The following is an 11,003-nucleotide window of genomic DNA, read 5'->3' on the forward strand; positions in this document are numbered from 1 at the left end:
TCTGACATCGACATGGCGTTTTTCAGATGAACAGTTAAGGAGAAAAACGACTTTGTTTGCCACTTGTCTGTCTGTTTCTGTACCCACTGGCACGTGATCTACTAAGTAGCCGAAGGTTCTCTGGAATAAGTTACCGTTGCTTACCACTTCGATGTTGATGACTCAATCGCGAAAATGCCTAAACTTTGGGTGCATAAACAGACACCTTTCTGTCTTCTCCTTCCCTAAGGACGCAGACATGTACGTACCGTCATATCAGCATCGTTTTTGATGTCTGGATTGCGTTCAAATAGGCTGTATAGCAGACGGTCATACAGATAAACTAGGGCAGTGGTTTCTCAACCTTTTTTCAGTGATGTACCCCCTGTGAAATATTTTTTCAGCCAAGTAGCCTTCCCCCTAACCAGCGCAAAGCATTTTTAGTTGAGAAAAAAAAGATTTAAAACAGAGCACTGTGCCATCAGTGTCTAATTTATTAAACTTTGGAACTAATAAACACATACAAAATTCAAACATTTGGATAGTAATCCATGACTACATTTATTGCAAATTATTTGTATATTTTAAAATCTCACGTACCCCCATTTGAGAACCACTGTACTATAGTATTGCATATTATTGTTTAACAAGTAGGTCATATCACATAATAATCTGGACAGCCAGGGGTGCGTTTCCCAAAACCATAGTTTGCATTGTAACCAACAAAGTAGCTAACTTAGTTAGCAACTATGGTTATGGGAAACGTGCCCCTGGTTAACAAGTTGCTAACTAGCACACCTAACCAGACGTCTGCTTTCTCAATTAGCCTTACCTCTGATGTTTGATAAAGTAGCGCCAATCGATGTATCCCACAGCGCCGCCACACGGCCATATCTTTAGGCCTACTACCCACGCAAATTACAATGGAAATACAATAGGCCTACACCACTTATTTTTTCATTGACATAAGGCTAAAAATATGATGAACACTGGCATTTGTCTTTCAGATACCATATTATTGAACTAGTAGAAGAAAGAGGTAGCTTGTTAATATAAGGAGTGCCGACTTGTCCATCCGATCCAAACAAGTAAACCTGAGGAAAGGAGGGTATAAAGTGTGTGAGGCTAACTTTGAATGGTATGGTTTTATTTGAAATTCACATTTTCAACAAATCCCACAATTTAACACCTGCATACATAGCCACATTCTGCAGTCTACCCACAAGGAAAAGAATAGCACAACTGCCCTAAACCCCCTCCATCAACTGCCAGTAGATGTGTCCTGCATTGAGTGGTAGTTAAGCATTTACAAAACTAAATACTGTTATTGTCTTTGAATTAACTAACACCCTGAATGGAGTGTAGGAAAGCAGGATCTCTTCGTTTGGTTGGATGAAGGTTGAAGTCATATGGCCAGCATTTACAGCACCTAAAACAGAGACAACACCACGCAAAGTAAAAAAAAAAAAAAACATCATGAATTACAATTATGTTCTTATGTTCTTGAAATTAAGTTACTACACCTGCACATTGCTTTGCTTAATATGATCCTTCATACTATAAATGCTGTGATAACACAATAGGACTGAAGACTATGATACAGCTGGAGAGGCTGCCAAGTTAGGCAAATACTACGACAGGCTTTTTGATGTCTTAAATTCACGGTATAAATGTCCATTCAAATCCCCTACTCCAGTTTTAGCATCAGTCAAATTGTGATTACAGCACTTGATTACAAACACAAACACTTACTTCTCAGGCGCATCTCTGACCCCAATCCATGGCGTCGTCCTATAGGACCACAAAGCAGACATCAGATCCACCATCTTACGGAGAGCCTTCAGTGGATTGAGTCTTGGACCTTCAGGTTGCTATAGAACAATACATATAGTGCAGCAATCATTCTCAGTGTGTTAACTAATGTTGAATAATAGATCTTTTTTTCCATACAGAGGGAAGTTTAAATCTAGTTACAGAGTTTCATAGTGACAGGCTGTTGGTCGAAACATGTTGGCCAATGCAGCCAAAAAGGCTTTTCCTTTGGAGTGCCTTTTGTAGAATTAGTTTCAACTTTATTTTGGTAGTGTTTCATTGGTAGTGTTTCATGAAGTCTTCAGGTCTGATTGTTAGTAGCCTATATGAAATTATATTTTATATGTTTAACTTTGAAAGTCTGTAACTTGTATAGGGCAATTCCACGCAAAACTGTCACATCCATAATGCCAACTAAATACCATGGCATTGTGTTGGTGTTATGGATGTTACAGTTTTGCGTGGAATTGCCCTATACATTTGAATGGCCACAAGAGCGGACAGTTACAGAACACAGTACATAGCATTGACTTATCCTCTGAATAACACAGGTTCAAGTTCATTCCTCCCTGTCATCGCGGGTTCATCCTCACCATCCATAGCGTCCTTCTGCTCGTCCAACAACTGGGGAGAGAATTAGCAAACATGACGTTCATTTTAGTGCTGCTTGATAAGGGTCTGTGCAAGACCATCCGAGAAAAACTACTCAGAACTGATGTAACGTTATTCAACACAATCGTTGAGCGCCACCCTGACTACACATTTGCCATCAGAGACAAACTTAATACAAAAATATGTAATGTGCAGGATCGGGGCAGAGATCAGTAGAGAAAATCGTCGCGTCATCGAGGACAGACAGAGAATATGGCGTAAAACTAAATGTTTCACTACGCTAGGCTGATAATAAAATTCAGTGCACCAACAACTGTGTACATACGGTACTCATTTTTTACTAGCAGCTAAACACATTTCAAAACTGCTAAATCAATGTCGCTTGCAGTAGATCTGATCCACAAGCTATAGTGATGCCGATTTAGGTAGAGCAAATATCAGGTTCGTAAATTATCTTTGTAGCCTAACTACCAAATTAATCTGGTAGCTAGTGCCTCAGCTAGCTCTGCTATCGGTATCAGATGGTTAGCTAACGTCAACTTACGTTACTCCTCAATGAGCTAACATTCATGACGGCGACACGAGATAATAATAATGTTATTACCTAAACTCCGCAGACATTTTACTACATAGATAACTCGTTACACTGACACAGACTAATCACAAATACCTTGCCACATTTCAAACTGCCACTTACCTGGAAATCAGACCGCATCTTGCCACGACGATGTACCAAATTCAGTCACCCAGGCCAGCTCCAGTTGGTCACAGCAAGAGAGAGGCGCGAAAATGAAAAATCTTTGACGTTTTCATCAACGAGGTAGCGTCAGCGCATTCTGACCACGCCTTTTTAGGAGGCAGGAACTGTGTACAATTCCATTCCATTGTAGAAGCCTGTGCTGCTTTATCTTTGTATATTAAGGAGTAAGACCTACGTAACATAGTTTGAATGAAGTTTCTACGTTAAACGGTTGAAGCTGCATTAAATGCGTTAGAAGAAGAAGAATAAGAAGCCTAGGAAGAACAGTACAGTGCATTTTCATGCACTGTAATAATAAACCATGCTATGAAAAGGAACGGTCTGAATCATTGCAGGTTAGCTCTGTCTGAAAGGGTTCTACTGCAGCTCAGTTGCGGTTCTAGTGTGTACATAAAAACAGCCAGCTAAAACTGCAGACAGGGTGAATAGAGGCTTGTATCAGGTCTCAATCTGGACAAAAGACAAGATTATGTCCATGTGTTCTCTTTAAAGTTTTGAGTATTGCTGTTTTAAGAGTGGCCCCCTTAGCTTTCACTATAAGCCTATTCAGTGTTAATGCAAAAACACTGCTCAATCGAAAGTTTAAACTTGGCTGTTTTTACTCCAGAGTTACACATCTCCTGTCTGTGTCTATGTATGTACTGTGTTTAAATGCACAGGTTGCTTTTACTCCAGAGTTACACTTTAAGGGCATTACTAAACAACACGTTACAGTATAGTGCATACCTGTCAACATTTAGCTTTCCAAAAACGGGAGATTTTTTTTCGGGGGGGAGGGGGGGGGTCAGTGTTTATACCGGATCTGTGTTTGCATATTTAATACGTTTCATACACGTGCATTTCGGTCGTTGCTTTTACCTTACCATTACCTTACGCATGCCAGTTATGTATCCAGCTGCCTGCCTGCAGCCTACTTCCAAAACTCCAAAGCTGCTTGCTGTCAGATTTGGTTCCGAGGGCACAAGTTCAGTGTATCAACAACACTCAATAACAGTTTATGTGATGTGTTAATCAATTAAATTCCCAACAATTTCACAACAGCTAGTTCTGGAGTAGGCCATTCAACTAGCCCGCTTGCTTAGGCCTACGACGAGACTCAGGCTGCGCAGTCGGCACCCGCTTCCTTTTTTGGGTTTTAGGTTGCCAGGTTTTAGCCTATGACAAAACGGTTGAAATTGAAACTAAGTGATTGTGTATGTGTAGGATGTATTTTAATACACAATCTGGCAACCTGAATGGATCAGTGATTTTAAAATGAAGTTTGATGGCCATGCAAATTAGGCTACGGGAGTTTTCCGGGAGAAATAACAAAACGGGAGGGTGCTGGGAGATGACCTTGAAATACGGGAGAAACCCGGGAAAAACGGGAGTGTTGACAGGTATGATATAGTGGCAAAGTTGTAATATATTATTATAGTAATTTTGTGTACATCTCCTGTCTGTGTGTATGTAAGCATACCTGTGCTGTGTTTAAATGCACAGTAAGTAGGCTATGCTGAAGCATACGGGATAATGAATGCGGCCCGACGCGCAGCGTCCACTATTGTTTTCTCCATCGAAAACAGCAAGTAGAGGAGAGCCACACTGCAGTAGTAATGTCAGCATTCTGTACCAGGAACAGGCTTGGTGCCCAGAGATCCAGATTTGAGCCCTGCATCAGATCATTTCCCGAGCTCTCTCCTCATCTCTCTCCCTCACTCAGTCATTTCCTGTCATTTCTTCACTGTCCTGTCAAATAAAGGCTAAAAAGCCCCAAAATATATCTAAAAAATGACAGGCAGAACTCTTTCTCTCTCTGTGACCTCAATCAGGAAAAACAAGAAAGAGATCAGAGAAATGGATTTTACAACTTGCTCATGCTGTCCTGCGTCTGAAGGTCAGGGCTAAATCAGCACCGGGAAATCACTGTTATAACACTGATTTGCTGTTCGGATCGAAAACATGTCAATCAGGCAAGATAGATTGAAAATGTACAAGAGTTGACTATGCCATCATACTAAATATAGATCTTTCTGATCATAACATTTCTGCCCTGAATTTCCCGTACATCCACCCAAAATAAACTGATTTAATACATTAGAAATCATGGATCCACACGTATAAATGTACTCAAATTTAATGTGAGGGTGTCTTCTTATGTTTAAATATAGTTCAGGGAGAACAAACTAGATGCTAGAGCAGATGCAGACATCTGTTGTGTTAGCTATGCCAAACCTACCTGGCACACCCAATATCCTCACCAGCAGGGTGCTGCTGCTCATATTAGTCTCCTCAAGATTTTGTAATCTTCCATTTTCAAACATTTGCACAAATTCAAGGATTTCCTGAAATTGCCAGTTGCAATGTTTTGTAAATTCTATAATATCTCAGCAAAGACAGTTCTGATATTTCTGCATTGTGGCAAATTAACTAAAAATCACAGCAATTTTTGAGAAGTTTTGAGAATTCCCACAACGAATTTGGTTACCATTGGTCTTAACAATCACTACAATCCTTTGAAACATTTTGTTGGAATTTGTTTGGAATTCCTGCAATGACATTGCCACAATGTCAACCACAATTCCTCCAGCAACCACATCTCCAAATTCAGTCTTTGGCCACAACAATTACAATAAGCCCTCCTTAAATCCTGAAGGAACTGTCTCAAAATACAGTTCATTCATTACTACTTGTGCTGACAAAGCATGAGTATCATTGCATCTACAAAAAAACTTAATGGAACATCATACATAAAAAAAAGCCTCCCCAATGTACAGCAGAAAAATGCAGGGAAACTGATTAATCCTCTGGTTTTGCATATCAATGCCAAAAAAATTGAGATTGAAATCTGAAGCACTTTAACAATGGCTTTTTGATGGCTCGCTGAAGCCTCCCCATTACTCTGGTGTCATCCTAAGGTCAGCTGAAAATGCCATCCCAATCATAAGGAGGCCATTTGAGGCACTGTGCCTGCTACAGCGGGCAGAAATATCCTTGCATAGATTAACCTCGTTCTCCACAGAAGCAGAGCGAGCAGTGGCTTCTTTGGGAAGGATGAGCCTCTGTTATTGGACTGTCTGGCACGGTGGCATTTCATGCCTCTCTGTTTTCAGATGATGTCATGAGTTTATCCAGAACAATGGATGCTAATGGATTTGTATGCAAAAGGTCACTCTTTTATGCACTTGATTTTTGTGTCAGTGTAGATCTTGGCCATATCTTACATGGTGGGAGGGTGCTTGAGGGAGAGACTTTGATTTAGAGGATAAAGGCTGAGTGGGTGTGGAAGAGTAAACTGGTTTATTATTTTGGGAAGACATGTCAGTTGACCTGATTTAACAAAGTATCTTCAGGAAAAAATAAGATTTAGTCTGTCATAACATAATTTGTGTCTGATTAGGAGTTTCATAACTTATCCTTAGGAAATACTGTATATACTGTGAAAAAAAATGCCCATCAGTAATACTGCTTCGGTGTTACAGAAGGCCTAGTTGAACCCACAAAGGCAAAATCCCCACACCACCAAAAGCTAAATGCACAGGATTTGTAACATGGCTTTACACCATTCACATCAATATGTGGATGTGTGAATAAGTGATAGCAGAGAGCAAGTACAGTTTGAGGAATCGGACATGTCTGAGGACAAGTCCAAGGTAGTCACAGTACTTCAATGGTTTCACCTGCATTTTTTGTTGGAACACTTCTCTTTTCACTCCCCTCGTTTTCTCATAACCACAATGACCATCTCTGCCTTTAAGCACAGAGTCCCTGATTGCTCTTGTTATACAGTTGCACAATGTTCTGCTCCTCACGACCCCTCATCTCCTTCTCACCACAGCTCCTGAGCCACTGATGTCGCATTACGCACATCAGACAAAGAATCTGATGAGGACAGAAAGTCACATAACTATGCTGACTAATAGCTCAGGCTCTGAAAATCGGCAACTTCAACTCAAGGTTGACGCTTTGTACTATACTCTGTGAGTATTAAATATGACTTTGTGTGTGTGTGTGTGTGTGTTTGAGAGAGAAAGAGAGAGAGAGAGAGAGAGAGAGAGAGAGAGAGAGAGAGAGAGGGAGAGAGAGATGTAGGTCTGGATAAAAAGCCCATACGTCAAATGCTACCCAATGACTGCTATAAGTTGTGAGTCAACAAAAGTTTGGCTAGCTGACATGTAAGACCTTATCAGTGGGCAGGTTGAATACCACTAATGCCCCCCTCCTTCCCTAGTGTGAATTACTGGTCATTATCTGCTGTCATCATGGTAACCTCCCTGCTCTGTCCTCAACTGGAAATGAGTCAGAGGGGGGCTGAGAAGGTCTGGGGGGAGGAAGCGGACATTTCATCGGGCCAATCATCACTTAATTGGATCAGCAGACGATAGTCTCTCTTTGTGTTAGCTGCCTTTTTGGACACTGGGGTCTGATGTGACTGCTCCGTAATGTGGATAATGCATTAACCCTGTTGTCTCTGCGCTGTTGAGAGACGGAGCTGTCTCACGGGACAGTAGCGCTACCTCCCTGCCAACGTTGTTTCCTGGACAGATTGCCGACTTATTGCATTTTGACCTGTTTCGCAGCCTCGTATTGATTTCTCAAGCATTACAGGCGATATAAGGATGAAGGATGAGGTGTGTGTGTATGTGGGGAGGGGGAGTTGGTTGGCAAGGAGAGGCAGCTGTAATAAGCTTGCTTTGCTCCTCTCCTCTCCTCTCCTTCTTCTTTTGTCTTTCCCTGTGTTGTTTTTGTGTTTCTATGGTCGATAAAATTAATTTGGCTTCGGAAATCTCAGAAATATTGCCATAGCTTCCACCTAGACTAAAGGGGGTTGGGGTGGGGAGTAGGGGCGTTAATCAAATAACAAAAATCTCATTTCAAGGGTACGTCACTCTGCATCTCCCCATAGACAAAAGCTCTGAGTCGATTTTTAGCATGAACCTGTTGCCTGTATCACAGTAAAGGCTGATGTTGACTTGTGTGCCTCCTCTGTCGATTCCTTCACTGCCCTTTTTGCTCATTGTCTCCGTTTCAGTCGTCTGTGGGTAACACAATTGCCCCTAGACATGAGAGGATTAAATTGGTGTCTGTCTCCATGGTGCATTAGTTGGTCGCTAGCATGTATTATTGATCTGAATTTCCTAATCACCATCTCCACTGTTACAAGCCTAATGTGGCCCTACAAAGTGGTGGGGATTACATTCTGCAGTCTTTGACTGAAGAGCCTGGAGAAAACTTGCCAGCAGACTATAACCATGTGACCATGTGGCCAGTTTCTTTTAGTAGAAATTACAGCAAATCCAACAGTTTCACTAAATCAATAACACTGAAAAGCTTTTATGTTTTTTAGTCATTATCATTGATGCCAAGTTGGAAACTAGAACTCTTACTGATTGAGTGACACATGTTTGAGAGTTGATGGATATACTGCAAGAAAGAGCATCTGTATTTCACTATTATTTCATCCCAGTCGGCTAAACTAAGAGTCTTACGAGATTGCAAACGTGTGAATTCATTGAGTCTAAATAATTCTGTTTATCTAGTTATGCCATGGTATGGTGGTACAAACCCACTTGGTTGATAAATTGTAAGGGTGTAAGTAAGCTGTACCTGACATGCATGGCATTCATTTACATTTACATGTATTCATTTAGCAGACCCTTTTATCCAGAGTGACTTCAGGATTAGCATTCAGTGGCTTCAGGATTAGCACTCAAGCTACATTGCAAATGAGACTTTAAGGAACAATAAATACTACTTTACAAATACCACAAGACCACCAGAGGATGAGAGAGTAGAAGTTTAAGTAGTCAAAGCTTTAAGGAGTCGGAGGTAGAGGAAAGGAAGTGTATGGTAAGTGCATGTAAAGTGTGTTGGGCTGTTAGATGTATTAGGAAAAGGGGGAATTCTTGAAAGAGTTGGGTTTTTAAGAGCTACTTGGAAATAGAGAGGGACGCCCCTGCTCTGGAAGCAATTGGTGGGTTGTTCCACCATGGTGAACTGAGAATAGTCTGGATTGCTGGATTCCTTTGAGGAACGGGAGGGTGCAGGGCAAAGAACAGGGGCCGCTTTCCATCTGAAAAGCTCTTTAAAGAGTTTAAGCGAGCTGAGAAGTGGTTGTGTGGTGTGGGTGAGCGTGCACGTGGCATGCGGGAGTGTTGGTCTGGGCAGGGCACCTTCCTGTGGGGGTGGGGTGTGTGTGGGTGATGCCATAGACTCATGCGTGATGTAAGAGCACATGACGTCACCTCGCCCAGCTGGTCCTCTCTGACACCAAGAGCTCCGTGAGTCAGAGAACTGAAGATCAATAGTTCTGTTAATCACTGCAGATGATGTGCCTTTTATCCCAGTTCAAGAACATATATCCTCACAAAGTCATCTAATGTGACAAGTTTTCCAATGTGTCTCCACTGGAGGGAAGAGACATGAAAATGTATTTTTTGACGCATAGGTCAGTCACAGTCACCCACATCAATGGTTGATAATTACCAACTGACAGGCTCCTGAGGTTCTGAGTCAACTTGTATATCATTCCAATACTGTTTATGAAAGCTCGGCAAACCACATATTCTCTGGCCATTTAAAAATGCCGGGCACTCTTTTGTGAGCTATCTGAGTGTGAAGGATTGTGGGTCCTTTCAAATGTTTTTCACAAAACTGATTCAAGGACAGGGAGAAAAGTCAATCCTTACCACACGCCTCAAGGCTATTCTTTTGTTTCTCATAAAGCAATGAATTGAGACAGCTAGTTTAGCTTCTGGCAGAAAATGTGGCATTCAATGATATATTTAAAATAATTTGTATGAGTCTAGTCCAAAGTCCAAAGTAGAGAAAGTGAGTTGTGTGCGATGTGATGAGATGTGGGTGAGGCGAGAAACTGATCAGGCATGCCTGAGGGTAGAGAGCATAGAGCAGAGGGCATATGATTTGGGAAGTTGATGAGATAAAGTAGCATAAATAACTCAGTGAAGAAATGTAAGCAGGATGAAGAGAGTCCATGGTTAGATATGTTTTCAATTTCTGCAAAAGAGCACATCTTGAAACACATCACAAATGCATTAAAAAGGGCTTCACACGAACCCCTCCAAAATCTAAATGAGCTGCCATCCCTCTATGTTCAACAGGCCCATTCAACAGGACCAGTGCATAATAATAAATCAATTGCAAGCTGGTAAACTAATCCTTTGCATCCCATGCAATACATGAATGATTGAGTGCACTGCATGTCTCTTGTCTCCTTAATGATGGCTCAGATCTAGATCAAAGTTACTGTAAAGTAAAGTGTGCTTTTCCCTCTGCACAAAAGACTGCTTACACAACAGAGATTCAACAAACGTCAGCAGCAGACCGATGCAATCAGTACATATTTGTTGTCAGGTTCCACTCAGCACAGTGTTTCTTAATAATTGTTTGCCTTTTTGATGCCCTATGCTGGTTTTGCTATTGTTATGTAAATACATAAAGAAACTGTTGGTTGTGACTGAGAGGAGTTTGCCTGAAACTGTGGACACTTACTGTAATATTTTGGGGTTTTGAGATATGTCATATGTATTTTTATAAACTTATTTATAAAGTCTCCCCGACACTTTGCGGACTAAAATAACCTTAGTGTCCGGGCTGTGTGTAGGAAGGAGTTGAGCTGTGTGTGTGTGTGTGTGTGTGTGTTCAGCAGCTGACACCTGAGCCGTGGAGAGATGAGAACTTAATAAACTGTGTGAATGGTGACATGGCTTGGTGTCATATGAGAGGGCCACACAACAGGAAGTGAAAATAATGACACGATATAAAATCGAATCATTATACGGCAGAAGCAGCTGCGATTTAGTCCACACCATTCATTATCTCTCGCTGCTCTACAGCCGGG

General features: G+C 41.4%; 1 long non-coding RNA gene across 1 annotated transcript; it reads right to left on the bottom strand.

Annotated features, from left to right (window-relative positions):
* Window positions 1-1,105: 1,105 nt before the first annotated feature.
* Window positions 1,106-3,318, bottom strand: LOC143135378 (uncharacterized). Its single transcript, XR_012988921.1, has 4 exons — window positions 3,101-3,318; window positions 2,385-2,415; window positions 1,732-1,850; window positions 1,106-1,408 (listed from the first exon to the last, which is right to left on the bottom strand). It is a non-coding gene; the product is annotated as an uncharacterized LOC143135378 (long non-coding RNA).
* Window positions 3,319-11,003: the final 7,685 nt, after the last annotated feature.

Source organism: Alosa pseudoharengus, unplaced genomic scaffold, assembly GCF_046254945.1.
Source record: "Alosa pseudoharengus isolate Yale_2024_CS ecotype anadromous, Long Island Sound unplaced genomic scaffold, YU_APseudo_1.1 YU_APseudo_1.1_scf_2, whole genome shotgun sequence".
NCBI classification, from domain to species: domain Eukaryota; kingdom Metazoa; phylum Chordata; class Actinopteri; order Clupeiformes; family Clupeidae; genus Alosa; species Alosa pseudoharengus.